Here is a 19,381-nt window from a genome sequence, read left to right on the forward strand (position 1 = left end):
CGATGCTCTGGTGGAGGCCTGGGAAACGGCTGCCACCAGGGCACTTGACTGCGTTGTACCCATGCGACCTCTGACCCGGCGCAGATCCCGTTGGGCCCCATGGTTCTCTGTGGAGCTCCGGGAGATGAAGCGTCGGAGACGAGGTCTAGAGAGCGGTTGGAGATCCAGCCGATCCGAATCCGACCGATTGCAGTTAAGAACCTTTATAAGGTCTTATCTTGCGGCGATAAGGACGGCGAAGTCTAACTACTTTGCCGCCCTTATCGCGTCCGCAGATAATCGCCCGGCCGCCCTGTTTAGGGTGACTCGCTCCCTCCTTAACCAGGAGGTGAGAGAGGATCCCTTGCAGGGACGAGCCGAGGAGTTTAGTCATCATCTGGCGGACAAAATCGCTCGGATCCGGACCGGTCTGGACTCTGACTGGGCAGAGTCTGACGTGGAGGAATCAGGCGGTCTTGAGCATGTTATCTGGACTGAGTTCGACCCTGTTTCCCCTGATGATGTGGACAGGATCATGGGGAGACTGAGCACCACCACCTGTTTGTTGGATCCGTGCCCCTCCTGGCTAGCTTATGCGGCTCGGGAGGGAACACGAGGCTGGTTCCATGCAGTAATAACTGCTTCTTTGAAGGAGGGTGTCTTCCCTGCCGCCTTGAAGGAGGCGGTGGTGAGGCCCCTTCTCAAGAAGCCTGCTTTGGACCCGGCTGTTTTAAACAACTATCGTCCAGTCTCCAACCTTCGCTTTCTGGCGAAGGTTGTTGAGAGTGTGGTGGCGCATCAGCTCCCTCTGTTCCTGGAGGAAACTGATTATCTGGACCCGTACCAATCGGGCTTCAGGCCCGGACACAGCACGGAGACGGCATTGGTCGCGCTGGTGAATGATCTCTGGAGGGCTAGGGACAGGGGTTGCTCCTCTGTCCTGGTCCTATTAGATCTCTCAGCGGCTTTCGATACCATCGACCATGGTATCCTGCTGCGGCATCTCAGGGGGTTGGGAGTGGGAGGCACCGTTCTACGGTGGTTCTCCTCCTACCTCCAGGGCCGCTCGCAGTCGGTGTTGACAGGAGGGCAGAGATCCGCCCCGAGGTCTCTCATTTGTGGAGTTCCTCAGGGGTCGGTCCTCTCGCCTCTCCTGTTCAACATCTATATGAAGCCGCTGGGCGAGATCATTCGTGGTTTCGGGGTGGGGTATCACCAGTACGCTGATGATACCCAACTTTTTCTTTCCACCCCGAACCAACCCAGCGATGCCCTCTCCGTGATGTCCCGGTGCCTGGAGGCGGTTCAGGTCTGGATGGGGAGAAACAGGCTTCGTCTCAATCCCGCCAAGACTGAGTGGCTGTGCATATCGGCATCTCGGGTTAACCAACTTATTCCACCTCTAACGATGGGGGGTGAGGTGTTACCCCCCGTTGATAGGGCTCGCAACCTGGGCGTCCTCCTGGACTCACGGCTCAATTTTGAAGACCACATAGGAGCCGTGACCAGGGGGGCTTTTGCACAGGTTCGCCTGGTGCGCCAGTTGCGTCCCTATCTGGACCGAGACGCCCTACGCACAGTTACTCATGCGCTTGTTACCTCCCGTCTGGACTACTGTAACGCTCTCTACATGGGGCTGCCCTTGAAGACCACTCGGAGGCTTCAACTGGTGCAGAATGCGGCCGCGCGAGTTGTAATGGGGGTCTCCCGATACTCCCATGTAACACCTCTACTCCGCGAGCTGCATTGGCTTCCGGTTGCCCTCCGGGTGAAATTCAAGGTGCTGGTTATTACCTATAAAGCCCTACATGGCCTGGGTCCGGGCTATTTGAGGGAACACCTGCTGCCGGCATCAAACGCCCTTCGCCCAGTGCGCTCCCACAGGGAGGGTCTGCTCAGGGTGCTGCCTGTGAGAGATTGCCGGCGGGTGACACCCAGGGATAGGGCCTTCTCAGAGCGCCTGCCCTCTGGAACCAGCTGCCGGTGGAGCTGAGGACTGCCCCCGACCTCCGATCATTCCGCCGGGGCCTGAAGACCTGGCTCTTTGAGCTCTCGGGCCCAGGCTGAGGAGAAATTTTTAATTGGGGTTTTAAGTATACAGGGTCAATTTAATATTTTTTAATTTGGTTTTTTTTAACTTTTGTATGGTGGGTTTTTTAATTTCCTGTAAACCGCCCTGAGTCCTCAGGGAATAGGGCGGTATATAAATGTAACTAAATAAAATAAATAAATAAATAAATCTCAATTACACATCCATCTTTGCATTCTTATAAACCTCTCAATAAAAATCCTATTCAATAACTTCATTCCTTAATCCAACATACTTAACAATAATCAAAATTAATATTATAGCCCAGATTTACCTCCCACTTGGGAGCATGAGAGTTCAGTCCTAGGTAGCGGCAGATATTCTTTTCATAGGGAGCAAAGAAAAAAATATCTGCTGTGAACTCTACATGACATCAGGAAGGGCATCCGGCCAGTAAATGCTCAGCTCCATCCAGTCACTCCAATTCTACCCCGAATTAAGGCATTACAGGATTGTAAAAGGGGAGGTTTTTTTTAATAAAATATATTTTATATTTTAAAAAAGGTTAGCATGACCCTTACAATTCTATAGTTTTATTACTGCCTTCTTTCCTTTTTGCAGGTTTGATTGCTTCTGCGATCCTGCCCTGCTTCTCTAAAAAAGTGAAGCTCTTTATTGGCCTCACACCTGCCTATACCCTGAAAGGTGTGAGTGGGACATTTGGTATAATTAGAAGAATTCCAAAAGGACTCAAAAAAGTCGGTATTTATTTATTTTCAGTTGCTCCATGCTGTCCATCTCTTGTTCTAGGTGGCTAACAGTGCATGATTTTGACCCCACAAACTCCTGGCTTATGGTTAATAAACATAGTGATTATTAATGGTAGCTATGTAAAGGAGATGTGGGTGGGGGAGAGAAGTGGAGAATTGTTCTTTCAAGCCTGCAAGATTGATATCGGCCTCGTGAGAGAAACCAGATAAGAATCACAAGAATCACCAGATGAGCAAATTCTGCTTTATTACATAACTACATTGATAAAATCTTGCAATGCTCTTCACTTCAGCAGCAATTCTTTCTTCCTTCCTTCTTCTCCAGAAGTGTCCAATATACAGTAATCTCATTTATACTGAGTCCAGTTAAATCCGGGAATTAAAAGGTAAAGGTAAAGGTTCCCCCGCACATGCGTGCTAGTCATTTCCAACTTTAGGGGCCGGTGCTCATCTCCGTTTCAAAGCCAAAGAGCCAGCACTTGTCCAAGGACATCTCCGTGTTCATGTGGCCGGCATGACTAGACACCAAAGGCGCACGGAACGCTGTTACCTTCCCACTGTAGTGGTTCCTATTTTTCTACTTGCATTTTTATGTGCTTTCGAACTGTTAGGTTGGCAGAAGCTGGGACGAGTAACAGGTGCTCACTCTGTTACGTGGCACTCTGGATTCGACCCGCCAAACTGCCAACCATCTGATCAACAAGCTCAATGTCCTAACCCACTGAGCCACTGTGTCCCTAGGAATATATATATATATATAAGACAGAGAACAAGAAAATGGCAAAGCCCTCCTCCCATACTTAAAAGGGACCACAGACAGAATCAGCAAGGTCCTCCAAAAACACAACATCAAAACAGCATTCTACACAGACAGAAAAATATCCACCATCCTAAGAAACCCCAAGGACATAATTGGGTTAGAAAACCAAGGAGTATACGAAATCCCATGCACCACCTGCCCCACCACATACATCGGACAGACCAACAGAAGAATAAGTGCACGCATTGAAGAGCACAAAAACTCACTCAGAAAGGGAGAACAAACTTCATCCCTGGTCCAACACTTTGAAGCCACGGGACATGAAATTGATTTTAAGAAAACCAAAACTATCGCCAAAATTGAACATTTTAACAACAGAATAATCAGAGAAGCCATTGAGATAGAAAAACGCCCCCACAGCATAAACAAACGAGATGATACCTCTCGCCTACCAGCCATTTGGAAACCCGCCTTGATTGACAGACGAGCCCCAACCACCAAGAATGATACCAGACCCAAACTCATGATAACATCACATGACATCACCACCACACAACCATTCAAAAAGCAAATCCGAACCCACAATGATAACGAGGCACAACCACAAAACAGAAACCTAACTACAGCTGCAACATCAGCCACTTTAAACCCCTCCAAACCACACAATAAGTAAACTGACACCCACTATAAAAACAGGGCACCACCACAAACACGAAGCCAAACAAAAGCAGCACAACTCACCAGCTCAGGTCTAAGGCTGGCAGCTGAGACCAGCCCATCCACTCAAAACACACCCCCACCCAATCAGAACACACCCACCATTCAAAACACATTCCCACCCAATCAGAACACACTTAATCCCCCACCCAATCAGAGCACACCTCCACCCACAGAACACACCCCCTCTGGCAGTTTAAAAAAGAGGAACAAACAGCCACATGCTTCTCCCAGAAGAAGGAAGCTGAAGCCACCAGCCTGATGATGACGGATGGGATTCCATCGAAACGTTGCTCCTACACCTTTAGTTCTACGCGGGAAAAAACCCGAATGACCAAAGATCCATATATATATATATATATATATATATATATATAGTAAAGGTAAAGGTTCCCCCGCACATGCGTGCTAGTTGTTTCCGACTCTAGGGGCCAGTACTCATCTCCGTTTCAAAGCGTGCTAGTTGTTTCCGACTCTAGGGGCCGGTGCTCATCTCCGTTTCAAAGCCGCAGAGCCAGCGCTTGTCCGAGGACGTCTCCGTGGTCATGTGGCCAGCATGACTATATATTTGTATGTATATATATATATATATATACATACAAATATATATACATACAAATACACACACACACACACACATATATATATATATACATATATATACACATACACATATACACATAATATATACAGTAAATATAAATATAAATTAGGTTTTTCACTTGAGTTTCTAATGCCAATGAGACAAAATTGCACAATGCTGGGTCTAAAGCAAAAGAATTTTGATATAGAATTACAGTCAGAATATTGCAAGGTCTTACATAGAGTACCCCTTCATGGATTACTGCCTTGTCGTGGCGAAGGGGCTTGCGTAATTCAATGAAGCTATGAGCTATGCCGTGCAGGGCCACCCAAGACGGACAGGTCATAGCAGAGAGTTCTGACAAAACGTGATCCACTGGAGAAGGAAATGGCAAACCACTCCAGTATCTTTGCCATGAAAACCCTATGGACAGTACCAAAAGGCAAAACGATATGACGCTGGAAGATGAGCCCCTCAGGTCGGAAGGTGTCCAATATGCTACTGGGGAAGAGCAGAGGGCTAGTACTAGTAGCGCCAGAAAGAATGAAGCGACTGGGCCAAAGCCGAAAGGACGCTCAGCTGTGGATATGTCTGGTGGTGAAAGGAAAGTCCGATGCTGTAAAGATTTTTTCTCCATAGGAACCTGGAATGTAAGATCCATGAATCAAGGAAAACTGGACGTGGTCAAACAAGAGATGACAAGACTGAACATTGACATCTTAGGTATCAGCGAACTAAAATGGACAGGAATGGGTGAATTTAATTCAGATGACCATCAGGTATACTACTGTGGGCAAGAATCCTTCAGAAGAAATGGAGTAGCCTTCATAGTCAATAAAAGAGTAGGAAAAGCAATACTGGGATACAATCCTCAAAATGACAGAATGATCTCAGTTCGAATCCAAGGCAAACCATTCAATATCACAGTAGTCCAGGTCTATGCCCCAACCACCAGTGCTGAAGAGGATGAAATTGACCGGTTCTATGAAGCACTACAGCACCTTATAGAACTAACACCAAAAAATGATGTTCTTATCATCATGGGGGATTGGAATGCTAAAGTAGGAAGCCAAAAGATAACTGGAATAACAGGCAAGTTTGGCCTTGGAGTGCAAAATGAAGCAGGTCACAGGCTGATAGAATTCTGTCAAGAGAATACAATGGTCATAGCAAACACTCTTTTCCAACAACCCAAGAGACGGCTCTACACATGGACATCACCAGATGGTCAACACAGAAATCAGATTGACTATATGCTCTGCAGCCAAAGATGGAGAAGCTCTATACAGTCAGTAAAAACAAGACCAGGAGCTGACTGTGGCTCAGACCATGAGCTTCTCCTTGCAAAGTTTAGGCTTAAACTGAAGAAAGTAGGGAAAAGCACTAGGCCACTCAGGTATGAATTAAATCATATCCCTGTTGAATATACAGTAGAGGTGACAAATAGATTTAAGGAATTAGATCTGATAGACAGAGTGCCTGAAGAACTATGGACAGAGGTTCGCGACATTGTACAACAGGTAGCAACCAAAACCATCCCAAAGAAAAAGAAATGCAAGAAAGCAAAATGGCTGTCTGAGGAAGCTTTGCAAATAGCTGAGGAAAGGAGGGAAGCGAAAGGCAAGGGAGAAAAAGAAAGATACACCCAATTGAATGCAGAATTCCAGAGAATAGCTAGAAGAGATTAGAATGCCTTCTTAAATGAACAGTGCAAAGAAATAGAAGAAAATAATAGAATAGGGAGGACCAGAGATCTTTTCAAGAAAATTGGAGAAATGAAGGGAACGTTTAATGCAAAAATGGGCATGATAAAGGACCAAAATGGCAGGGACCTAACAGAGGCAGAAGAGATTAAGAAGAGGTGGCAAAATTACACAGAAGAACTATACAAGAATGAGCTTAACGTCCCTGATAATCACAATGAGGTGGTCACTGACCTCGAGCCAGACATCCTAGAATGTGAAGTGAAGTGGGCCTTAGAAAAGCTGAGCAACAACAAAGCTAGTGGAAGTGACAGTATTCCAGCTGAGCTATTCAAAATCTTAAAAGACAATGCAGTAAAAGTGCTACACTCAATTTGCCAGCAAATTTGGAAAACTCAACAATGGCCACAGGATTGGAAAAGATCAGTTTACATTCCAATTCCAAAGAAAGGCAGTGCCAAAGAATGTTCAAACTATCGCACCATTGCACTCATTTCTCATGCTAGTAAAGTCATGCTTAAAATCCTACAAGCTAGACTTCAGCAGTATGTGGATCGAGAACTACCAGAAGTGCAGGCAGGATTTCGAAGAGGCAGAGGAACTAGAGATCAAATTGCCAACATACGCTGGATCATGGAGAAAGCTAGGGAGTTCCAGAAAAACATCTACTTCTGCTTCATTGACTATGCTAAAGCCTTTGATTGTGTGGATCATAACAAACTGTGGCAAGTTCTTAAAGAGATGGGAGTACCAGACCATCTTATTTGTCTCTTGAGAAACCTATATGCGGGTCAAGAAGCAACAGTGAGAACTGGACACGGAACCACTGATTGGTTCAAAATTGGGAAAGGAGTCCGGCAAGGCTGTATACTGTCGCCCTGCCTATTTAACTTATATGCAGAGCACATCATGAGAAAGGCAGGGCTAGATGAATCAAAAGTTGGAATTAAGATTGCCGGAAGAAATATCAACAACCTAAGATACGCAGATGATACCACTCTAATGGCAGAAAGTGAAGAAGAACTAAAGAGCCTCTTGTTGCAGGTGAAGAAGGAGAGTGCAAAACTTGGGTTGAAACTTAACATTAAGAAAACCAAGATCATGGCATCTGGCCCTCTCAATTCCTGGCAAATAGATGGGGAAGAAATGGAGGTAGTGACAGATTTTATTTTCCTGGGCTCCAAGATCACTGCAGATGGGGACTGTAGCCAAGAAATTAAAAGACGCTTGCTCCTGGGGAGGAAAGCCATGGCAAATCTGGACAGCACACTAAAAAGCAGAGACATCACCCTGTCAACAAAAGTGCGTATAGTCAAGGCTATGGTCTTCCCAGTTGCAACATATGGCAGTGAAAGTTGGACCATAAGAAAGGCTGAGCGCCAAAGAATTGAGGCCTTTGAACTGTGGTGCTGGAGAAGACTCCTGCGAGTCCCTTGGACCGCAAGGCGATCAAACCGGTCAGTCCTAGAGGAGATCAATCCTGACTGCTCTTTAGAAGGCCAGATCCTGAAGCTAAAACTCAAGTACTTTGGCCACCTAATGAGAAGGAAGGACTCACTGGAGAAGAGCCTAATGCTGGGAAAGATTGAGGGCAATAGAAGAAGGGGACGACAGAGAATGAGGTGGCTGGATGGAGTCACTGAAGCAGTAGGCGTGAGCTTAAATGGACTCCAGAAGATGGTAGAGGACAGGAAGGCCTGGAGGAATGTTGTCCATAGGGTCGCGATGGGTCGGACACGACTTCGCAGCTAACAACAACAACATAGAGTACATTTTTATCTCAGCAATGCAGACTTTATAGCAGCTTTGTAGCTAGAGCACCTTTGTATTCACAATGAATAAAATACATTACTATGGTTCAATACCATATCATCAGCAAAACTGAGGGAAAATCATAAAATTCCACCTACAATACAGTTTTGTCTTGTAAATATGGTAATATTGACTTATTCTGCTTTAGTGTAACTTCTATTGAGAAATCCACAAATTGCTCCTAATGCCTCTTCTACTATTTCTGGGAAGGAGTAATGAATTTCATACGTAACCCTTAGTAAACAGCGACGGCGTCCCAGTAACTCTTCCCATTGCAAAGTTTGGTTTTGCAGCTTATATAAAACTTATACATGGTTGGCAGCAAAATAGTGCTAGCAGAGTTGCATCTTGAATGTGTTAATTTAATCTATTCTTCCTTGTAGCTCTAATTTGTACGGTTTTATTTAATAAGTTTTAATAAGCTATTCTATGCACCAAAAGCAATGCAGTTGTGCCAGTAGCCTGGAGCTGTGAGCTGCGGCCACACTACACCAACACCTTAAATGCATTCGAGAATTCCAAAGGTGGGGCAGATGGGAGATGGGATTTTAAGAGAGGAATGTAAAGTGCTGGCATAGCACACCCATGGCTCACAGCCCTGAGCTGCCAACATGATCACATTGCTTTCGATGTGTAAGCAAGCACTCGAAGATTGCAAAGGGTAGGGAACTAGTTGGGAGACAAACAAAGGGAATGGTGTGAAACTGAATAGTCTTATCTATTTCCAGCCAGAACAGATAACCACAGGAATGTGATTTCCCACTTACTGACTATTTCAGCTATTTATGGAATTGCAAATCCCGATTAGGGTTCTTAAAGGAGGACTACTCGTACATGACCCTGGGTGGCTTACAATTAAAACCGAATGAAAATAATAAAAAGTAACCAGAATTAAAAACAAGAAAAACAATGTAAAACTTTTATTTTTGTTTAGAAATAGTTATTCTGAATTTATATTGCCACAAAGTGCAGAATTGTACTGGCTGAAATATGTACAATTTGTGAACTCTACAATGTGAATTTGTAGAGGTGTATGAAAAAAGGATTGGATGGGGGAAGTCCAGAAAGGACTTCCAATGATAACTTGGGTAAAGGTGGAATGTTGGGAAAAGAGGAAAGTGCTTGGAATTGCCAGGCTTCTTTCTGTTCAAGGGCCATTTTTGTTTTACAGCTAATATGGGGGACTAAAGAATTTTCCCTTTCTAATGAGAGAATAAAAACCACCATGATCTATGCATGCAGCTATCCACTGATTGACCAGCTTTGCCTCCAGCTCATTTTCCTTTCAGGTGGATATAATGAGAAAAATCTAAATGTGGTAAGTAAGCTCTATTGTTATTCAAATTTTCTACAAAAAAGGTAGCTGTTAGCCAGATGAGGTAGACCAGATCAGAAAACTTTAACAGCAGTGCATTTCAACACTTGGCAGCTTTAGGGACTCTCAGAATTCAAGATTGAAAAACAGAATGCATTTCTGAAGGGAGTCAAGGGAGTTTGGGAGAATCAGCCTGTGTCACTTTTCATGCTTCATCCATGCTTCTTCTGCATTTGCTGTTTATCTGCTTCATCAAGTTTTTGACACCTTGCTAGGCAACTGCTGGTATTCAGATGTTGCCATATCCTAAAAGTGGTACAATGGGTGAAAAGGTTGAAAATCCCTGCAATATGCTACTGGGGAAGAGCAGAGGACTAGTACTAGTAGCCCCAGAAAGAATGAAGCAACTGGGCCAAAGCCGAAAGGACTCTCAGCTGTGGATGCATCTGGTGGTGAAAGGAAAGTCCGATGCTGTAAAGATTTTTTCTCCATAGGAACCTGGAATGTAAGATCCATGAATCAAGGCAAGCTGGACGTGGTCAAACAAGAGATGACAAGACTGAACATCGACATCTTAGGAATCAGCCAACTAAAATGGACAGGAATAGGTGAATTTAATTCAGATCACCACCAGCAGGTGAATTTAATTCAGATCACCACCAGCAGGCAAGAATCCCTCAAATGAAATGGAAAAGCCTTCATAGTCAATAAAAGAGTAGAAAAAGCAATACTGGGATACAATCCCCAAAATGACAGAATGATCTCAGTTCGAATCCAAGGCAAACCATTCAATATCACAGTAGTCCAGGTCTATGCCCAACCACCAGTGCTGAAGAGGATGAAATTGACTGGTTCTATGAAGCTCTACAGCACCTTATAGAATTAACACCAAAAAATGATGTCCTTATCATCATGGGGGATTGGAATGTTCAAGTAGGAAGCCAAAAGATATCCGGAATAACAGGCAAGTTTGGCCTTGGAGTACAAAATGAAGCAGGGCACAGGATGATAGAATTTTGTCAAGAGAATACAATGGTCATAGCAAACACTCTTTTCCAACAACCCAAGAGACGGCTCTACACATGGACATCACCAGACGGCCAACACAGAAATCAGATTGAAATCAGCCAAAGATGGAGAAGCTCTATACAGTCAGTAAAAACAAGACCAGGAGCTGACTGTGGCTCAGACCATGAGCTTCTCGTTGCAAAGTTTAGGCTTAAACTGAAGAAAGTAGGGAAAAGTGCTAGGCCAGTCAGGTATGAATTAAATCATATCCCTGTTGAATATACAGTAGAGGTGACAAATAGATGTAAGGAATTAGATCTGATAGACAGAATGCCTGAAGAACTATGGATGGAGGTTCGCAACATTGTACAAGAGGTAGGAACTAAAACCATCCCAAAGAAAAAGAAATGCAAGAAAGCAAAATGGCTGTCTGAGGAAGCTTTGCAAATAGCTGAGGAAATAAGGGAAGCGAAAGGCAAGGGAGAAAGAGAAAGATACACCCAACTGAATGCAGAATTCCAGAGAATAGCTAGAAGAGATAAGAATGCCTTGTTAAATGAACAGTGCCAAGAAATAGAAGAAAACAATAGAATAGGGAGGACCAGAGATCTCTTCAAGAAAATTGGAAATATGAAGGGAACATTTCATGCAAAGATGGGCATGATAAAGGACCAAAATGGCAGGGACGTAACAAAGGCAGAAGAGATTAAAAAGAGGTGGCAAAATTACACAGAAGAACTATACAAGAATGAGCTTAACGTCCCAGATAACCACGATGAGGTGGTCACTGACTCCAAGCCAGACATCCTAGAATGTGAAGTGAAATGGGCCTTAGGAAATCTGGGCAACAACAAAGCTAGTGGAGGTGACAGTATTCCAGCTGAGCTATTCAAAATCTTAAAAGACGCAGTAAAAGTGCTACACTCAATTTGCCAGCAAATTTGGAAAACAACAGTGGCCAAAGGATTGGAAAAGATCAGTTTACATTCCAATTCCAAAGAAAGGCAATGCCAAAGAATGTTCAAACTATTGCACCATTGCACTCATTTCACATGCTAGTAAAGTTATGCTTAAAATCCTACAAGCTAGAGTCCAGCAGTATGTGGATCGAGAACTACCAGAAGTACAGGCAGGATTCCAAAGAGACAGAGGAACTAGAGATCAAATTGCCAACATACGCTGGATCATGGAGAAAGCTAGAGAGTTCCAGAAAAAAACATCTACTTCTGCTTCATTGACTATGCTAAAGCCTTTGGTTGTGTGGATCACAACAAATTGTGGCAAGTTCTTAAAGAGATGGGAGTACCAGACCATCTTATCTGTCTCTTGAGAAACCTGTATGCGGGTCAAGAAGCAACAGTGAGAACTGGACACGGAACCACTGATTGGTTCACAATTGGGAAAGGAGTCCAGCAAGGCTATATACTGTCGCCCTGCCTATTTAAATTATATGCAGAGCACACAGATGAATCAAAAGTTGGAATTAAGATTCCCGAGAGAATTATCAACAACCTAAGATATGCAGATGATACCACTCTAATGGCAGAACTAAAGAGCCTCTTGATGCGGGTAAAGAAGGAGAGTGCAAAAGTGGACTTTAAACTCAACATTAAGAAAACCAAGATCATGGCATCCGGCCCTCTCAATTCCTGGCAAATAGATAGGTGTTGTGACTCAGGGCCAGCCTGTGGGTCCGACAGCCGGGTCCGATGTATCGGAGGACTCAGATGTGGGGGAGGAGGGAAACGAACCGGCTGATGATGATTTGGAGGCTTTGCAGAGTCCTCAGCCGGGGACCTCTTCTCAGCTGTGTGAGCCCGAGAGTGCGGAGGATGATGACCCACAGCTGGCCCTGTTCAAGGACGCCCGACGTAGGAGGCAGACGAGCAGGGACAAACAAAGAAAGACTATGGGACTCCTCGGGAGGAGGCACAGGGAGACCACGCCCTGAGCTCTCTATAAAAGAAGTGTTTGGGGAGGGGCTGGTTGCTGAAAGCAACTTTTCCGCTTGAGAAGACAAGCTCTTGTGTTTTTGTTAACTGCGTAATTAAATCTTGGCAGAAGCCTTTTAGCCTTGGACGCTTTCCAGACTCTTCTCTTAATTAGGGGTTGCGAGAAGAGGGCTGGTTCAGAACAATAGGGAAGAAATGGAGGTAGTGACAGATTTTATTTTCCTGGGCTCCAAGATCACCGCAGATGATCTTGGGGACTGCAGCCAAGAAATTAAAAGATGCTTGCTCCTGGGGAGGAAAGCCATGGCAAATCTAGACAGCACACTAAAAAGCAGAGACATCACCCTGCCAACAAAAGTGTGTATAGTCAATGCCATGGTTTTCCCAGTTGCAATGTATGGCTGTGAAAACTGGACCATAAGAAAGGCTGAGAACCAAAGAATTGAGGCCTTTGAACTATGGTGCTGGAGAAGACTCCTGCGAGTCCCTTGGACTGCAAGGCATTCAAATCGGTGAGTCCTACAGGAGATCAACCCTGATTGGTCTTTACAAAGCCAGATCCTGAAGTTGAAACTCAAATACTTTGGCCACCTAATGAGAAGGAAGGACCCACTGGAGAAGAGCCTAATGCTGGGAAAAATTGAGGGCAAGAGAAGAAGGGGACGACAGAGAATGAGGTGGCTGGATGGAGTCACTGAAGCAGTAGGCGTGAGCTTAAAGGGACTCCAGAAGATGGTAGAAGACAGGAAGGCCTGTTGTCCATGGGTTGCGATGGGTCAGACATGACTTCACAACTAAAAACTACAAGAACAATTTATTTAATAGTGTAATTAATTAGCAAATAATTTACCAGTCTCATATCTGTGCATCCACAGCTTATTAGGTGTAAAAGGTATTAAGAGTACATTGATTTAGAACCAAGAGCCAAACCAGTATATAGGCCCTCAGGTGAGCATCACAAAACCAGAGTTTTGGTAATGGACAATTATTGCAAAAATTTTGGGAGGTCTTTTTAGGTAAAGCTAAAGGTTCCCCCGCACATGTGTGCTAGTCGTTTCCAACTCTAGGAGCCGATGCTCATCTCCATTTCAAAGCCGAAGAGCCAGCGCTTGTCCGAGGACATCTCCGTGTTCATGTGGCTGGCATGACTAGATGCCAAAGGCTCACGGAACGCTGTTACCTTCCCACCATAGTGGTCCCTATTTTTCTACTTGCATTTTTACATGCTTTCAAACTGCTAGGTTGGCAGAAGCTGGGACAAGTAACACTCTGTTACATGGCACTCAGGATTCGACCTGCCAAACTGCCGACCTTCTGATCGACAGGCTCAGCGTCCTAACCCACTGAGCCACCGCGTCCTTTTTTTCACCCACCTATTCTCCAATAGGATTTTCCTATTGTTTGAGGTTGTGTGAAAACTTATTTTGGAAAAGTGAGGTATGGGATGGGGAAGAACTGTTTTAGCTCATTTGCTTCTATTTTACAACAATATAACAATAAGAAATACTTTCGTATTGTAAAAATTGTAAATATGTAATTTTTTCTTGTTTTTCAGAGTAGGGCTGATGTATATGCTGGATTCCTGTCTGATTACACATCTGTAAAAAACGTAAATCACTGGATTCAGGTAGAGTACGATTTAAGTTTATTAGTTATTTTCAAGGCAAATCAAAATTTCGATATCAGTGTTTTATATTTAATTAAATGATTCATTTGAGTGGAAAAGACATGATAAGTTGCCCTTCGGGTGAAATTCAAGGTGCTGGTGATGACCTATAAAGCCCTAAATGGCGAGGGCCCGGGATATTTGAGGGAACACCTGCTGCCAGCATCAAGTTCCCTTCGTCCAGTTCGCTCCCACAGGGAGGGTCTCCTCAGGGTGCCGCCGGTTAAAGACTGCCGGCGGGTAACACCCAGGGGTAGGGCCTTCTCAGTGGGCGCGCCTGCCCTGTGGAACCAGCTGCCTGCGGAGCTTAGGACTGCCCCCACCCTCCGTTCTTTCCGCCGGGACCTGAAGACCTGGCTCTTCGAGCTCTCTGGCCCAGGCTGAGAATATTTTTAATGTTTAATTTTAACTGGGTTTTAATTTTCTCAGGGTTCTATTTAATCTCTTTTAATTTGTTTTAACGTTTGTATTGACTGTTTTTTAAATGCCCTGTAAACCGCCCTGAGTCCTTCGGGAAAGGGCGGTATATAAATCTAAACAAAATAAATAAATAAATAAATAAATAAAATAAGTCAGGTTGTTTATTGGTGCAAGGGTCATGTAGTTTGAACTTTTTAAAAATAAAATGTCTTATAGTAGACAACCCCTGTTTGAGATTTGACCTTAAAAATAAAAATAAAACTGGTACCTATGCAATGACTCCAGTTCTAATTCCAGGGAAATACAATCAATATTGTAAAACAAATACTTCATTATTATGCAAGTGATTTTAATACTAATGCTTCACAAATATTTTTGCAGAAAATAAATGCTCATAATTTTTATACTGACATCAAAGAAGTGTTGTTTACTCACCACATCTCTCCCATTATTATCCAAGTAAAGAAGTCATTAAGAGGAGACTATGGCAAATTAAAATCTTTTCCTTTCCTACTTCAAAAGAAAGAAAGAAAGAAAAGAAAGTTAAAATACAAAATCCAAAAAAGACAAATATAAAAGAAAACACAAAACAATCAAGACATTTTAAAAAGTGCATCAAAACAAAAAGAAAAAAAATAAACAAAAACAACCCCTCCCCAATTTTTAATTTAGTATATCTACTTGCAAATTATTGACCTCTCTTTTACATACTATATTAATGACAAAATAGTTGACAGGAATAATAGTAACAACAATAATCCCCCAATGAGACAATAACTTGACGTGGTGTAGGGTTTCTGTGCTCTGAAGAAGATGACAGGTTATGCCAGAGTTTAGACCATACTGGACAGGTCTCATCAGAGGAGTCAGACAAAAAGTGTCTCCCTAATTAAAAATATACAAATACATAAAAATAGACATAAATTTCAGAAAGCCATACCAACTTGGATGTCACCCAGGTTAACAAGGTCCACACTAGATATCTGGTAAAAATGGGCTACTGGACTAGGACTGTTGACTGAACAAGCAGGCAAGCAACTACAAAACTATGGGAGGAAAAGGTGGTTTACCCGTTACAAATATACAGTGATTAAAAACAAAAAAAATAAGGATTTGTTATTACAGATCAAGTCCAACAAGAAGAGGATATTTGAAATGAATGCACTAGTTCTGTAAAGGACAACATCCAGAATCAGAAATAACAGAACAGAGGCTAGCAGATTAACATTGATTTATAGTCTGAAATAAAGTATTCACAGAAGCAGAATTAGAAGAACTGCAATTTCTTTACCCAGGGCAAAGAAATCAAAGCCTTGCCAGAAGAAATTCAGAATGTAGAGGCAAACCAGGGGAAGCTGGCAGTAGAGGAATCCAGCAGAGATATAAAACTGTTTTCACTTGGAAACTGTCACCCTCTCCTCTGTCTCAGGAAGAATAAAATCCTCTAACTAAAAAAGTAAAAGAATTGAAACAAAGAATAACTGAGCATCTAGAACAGCACAAAAATGTCAGAATAAGGCTGCCTGCATTGAAGCTTATTCCAAAGAAGTATCTAGCACAAGCATTAAAAGATGCAATTATTGCAATATCAAGTATAAGCACCAACTCACTGCAAGAAACAAACCAATTAATGTACAGCACAGCTGCAGTTATAACTGAATACCTGGGATGCAAAATCAACAAAGAAGAAAAAAACCAAACAGTACACCATAAAAATAGAAGATTAGACTGGAAATTAAGATCAGCAAATTGAGATTAAATGCAAGCAAGCTAGAACAGATGAAAGAAAAGAAGCTGAAGAACAAGACCAAAGAATACCTCATCAAAAAATACCATATAGAGACAAGGAAGATCAAGGAAGCACTGGAAATAATGAAACAGTAAATAATGGCTATTGTCAAGAAGATCAGTAGATACAAAGCTCGAATTGCAAATGAGAGGCAGAACCTCCAATTTCAATGCAATTAAAAATATTTCTAACAATTCATCAATGGAGAAACTGCAGTGAAGCAGTCAGTGCCTGACAAGGAATAAACAGTGCAGTTCTGGGCACAGATATGGGATAACCCAAAGAAATACAACAAGGATGCATCTTGGTTAAAAGAGGTAGCTGCGAATAAAAAAGAAATTGAAATGAAAGAACTAGTAATAACAGCAGAAATGATAGAGAAAAGAGCAAGGAATATCAACAATTGGTCAGCAAAAGTTCTTGGGTGTGTCTAGTGGTGTGCAGGCAAGCATTATCGTGAACCAACACCACACTGGAAGTGGTGCCATAGAATATCCCACCAAATGTGAAGATGCCAAAGGAGTACTCCTAGTGAAGTTCATGGAGCCTGGTTCAACCATCAATTCAGATGTCTACTGTGAAACATTACGAAAACACAGACGAGCCATCCATAACAAATGTCGGGAAATGCTGATTTCCGGTGTGATGTTGGTTCATGATAATGCTCACTCGCACACTGCTAGACGCACCCAAGAACTTTTGAAGCAGTTCCGTTGGGATATTTTTGATCAACCCCCCCCCATAGCCCAGATTTGGCACCGAGCCATTACTACTAAGGAATTTCACACCTTGTAAGACGTTATGATCTCAATGAGAATGGTGATTATGCCAAAAAAATGTAATGTTGTACTTTTCTAATGTGTATAATAAACATTCTGTATCTATGAGTGTCTGTCATTAATAACCAAATGAAGGTTTATTTCTGAATTACCCTTGTATTATTACATTGTCTTTTCTTATTATTTTGAATTGAACACTGTTCAGAGTCACATTTGGGAGATAGGTGAGTGTATAAATTTGATAAATGAAAATAAATATGATTAAATCTAGGCCCTATATAATATTATTTTCTTTTATGAGTTTTAAAATTTCTGTTTTACTTACTGTATCCTACTTTGTAAAATAAAAGAATAAATGTTTTACTATTTTTCACCATGTTTACTGCTTTTATTCTTTTAAAGAACTTTGTAATCTTTCTATAAAATTCCAGATGAAAAATACTGTGTATACATCTGTACATACTGTATATCTTAATATTTCTTAACGTTAATATTTCAAAACTAATGTTTAAATTGTGAAAAATGTTTTTATTTCCTTTTAGATTATGGGTTCTCTGGAATTTAAATATTATGACTATGGGCTTAAGAACATAGAGATATACAACATGGTAAGAAAACGTGTAATAGTGTTAGGGATTTTTTTTTTAACATTGCTGGTTAAATATTGTTGATTTCCTATAATTTATCCAACTGGTGGTGGTGGTAGATGCCTTTTGCAGCCACCATAATCATAATCATAATAGTAAAGTTGGAAGGGACCTTGGAGGTCATCTAGTCCAACCCCCTGCTCAGGCAAGAAGCCCTATACCATTTCAGACAAATGGCTGTCCAGTCTCTTCTTAAAAACTTCCAGTGTTGGAGCATTCACAGCTTCTAGAGGCAGGTTGTTCCACTGGTTAATTGTTCTAACTGTCAGGAAGTTTCTCCTTAGTTCTAGGTTGCTTCTCTCCTTGATTATTTTCCATCCGTTACTTCTTGTCCTGCCTTCAGGTGCTTTGGAGAATAGCTTGCCTCCCTCTTCTTTGTGGCAGCCCCTGAGATATTGGAACACTGCTATCATGTCACCCCTAGTCCTTCTCTTCATTAAACTAGACATACCAATTCCAGCAGCCATTCCTTATATGTTTTAGCCTCCAGTCCCCTAATCATCTTTGTTGCTCTTCTCTGTACTCTTTCTAGATTCTCAACATCTTTTTTACATCGTGGTGACCAAAACTGGATGCAGTATTCCAAGTGTGGCCTTACCAAGGCATTGTAAAGTGGTGTTAATACTTTACGTGATCTTGATTCTATCCCTCTGTTAATGCAGCCTAGCACTGTGTTGGCTTTTTTCAGAGCTGCAGCACACTGCTGGCTCATATTGAAGTGATTGTCCACTAGGACTCCGAGATCCCTCTCACAGTTACTACTATTGAGCAAGGTACCCCCTATACTATACCTGTACATTTGGTTTTTCTTCCCTAAATGTAAAACCTTACTTTTTTCACCACTGAATTTCATTTTGTTAGATAGCGCCCAGTGTTCAAGTCTGACCAGATCCTCCTGTATCTTAAGCCTGTCTTCTGGAGTGTTGGCTATTCCTGCCAGCTTGGTGTCATCTGCAAATTTGATGAGTTCCCCATCTATCCCCTCATCCAAATCATTGATGAAGATTTTGAAGAGTACTGGGCCCAGAACAGAGCCCTGGGGCACCCCACTACACACTTCCCTCCATGTAGATGTGGTTCCATTGAGGACCACACACTGAGTATGGCCGGTCAGCCAGCTACAAATCCATCTGGTGGTGATGCTGTCTAACCCACATTTTTCTATCTTATCAAGTAGTAGGTTGTGATCTACTTTATCAAATGCCTTACTGAAGTCCAAGTAGATTATATCCACAGCATTCCTCTGATCCACTAATTTTGTCCCTTGGTCAAAGAATGCAATAAGATTTGTCTGGCATGATCTATTTTTGACAAACCCATGTTGGCTTTTAGTAATGACTTTGTTTGCCTCTAGGTGCTTGCTGATTCATTGTTTGATTATCTTTTCCAGAATCTTCCCAGGTATTGAGGTCAGGCTGATAGGTCTTTAATTTCCTGGGTCCATTTTTTCCC

This window comes from Vipera berus (assembly GCF_964194415.1).
Source record: "Vipera berus genome assembly, chromosome: 5".
Lineage (NCBI taxonomy): Eukaryota > Metazoa > Chordata > Lepidosauria > Squamata > Viperidae > Vipera > Vipera berus.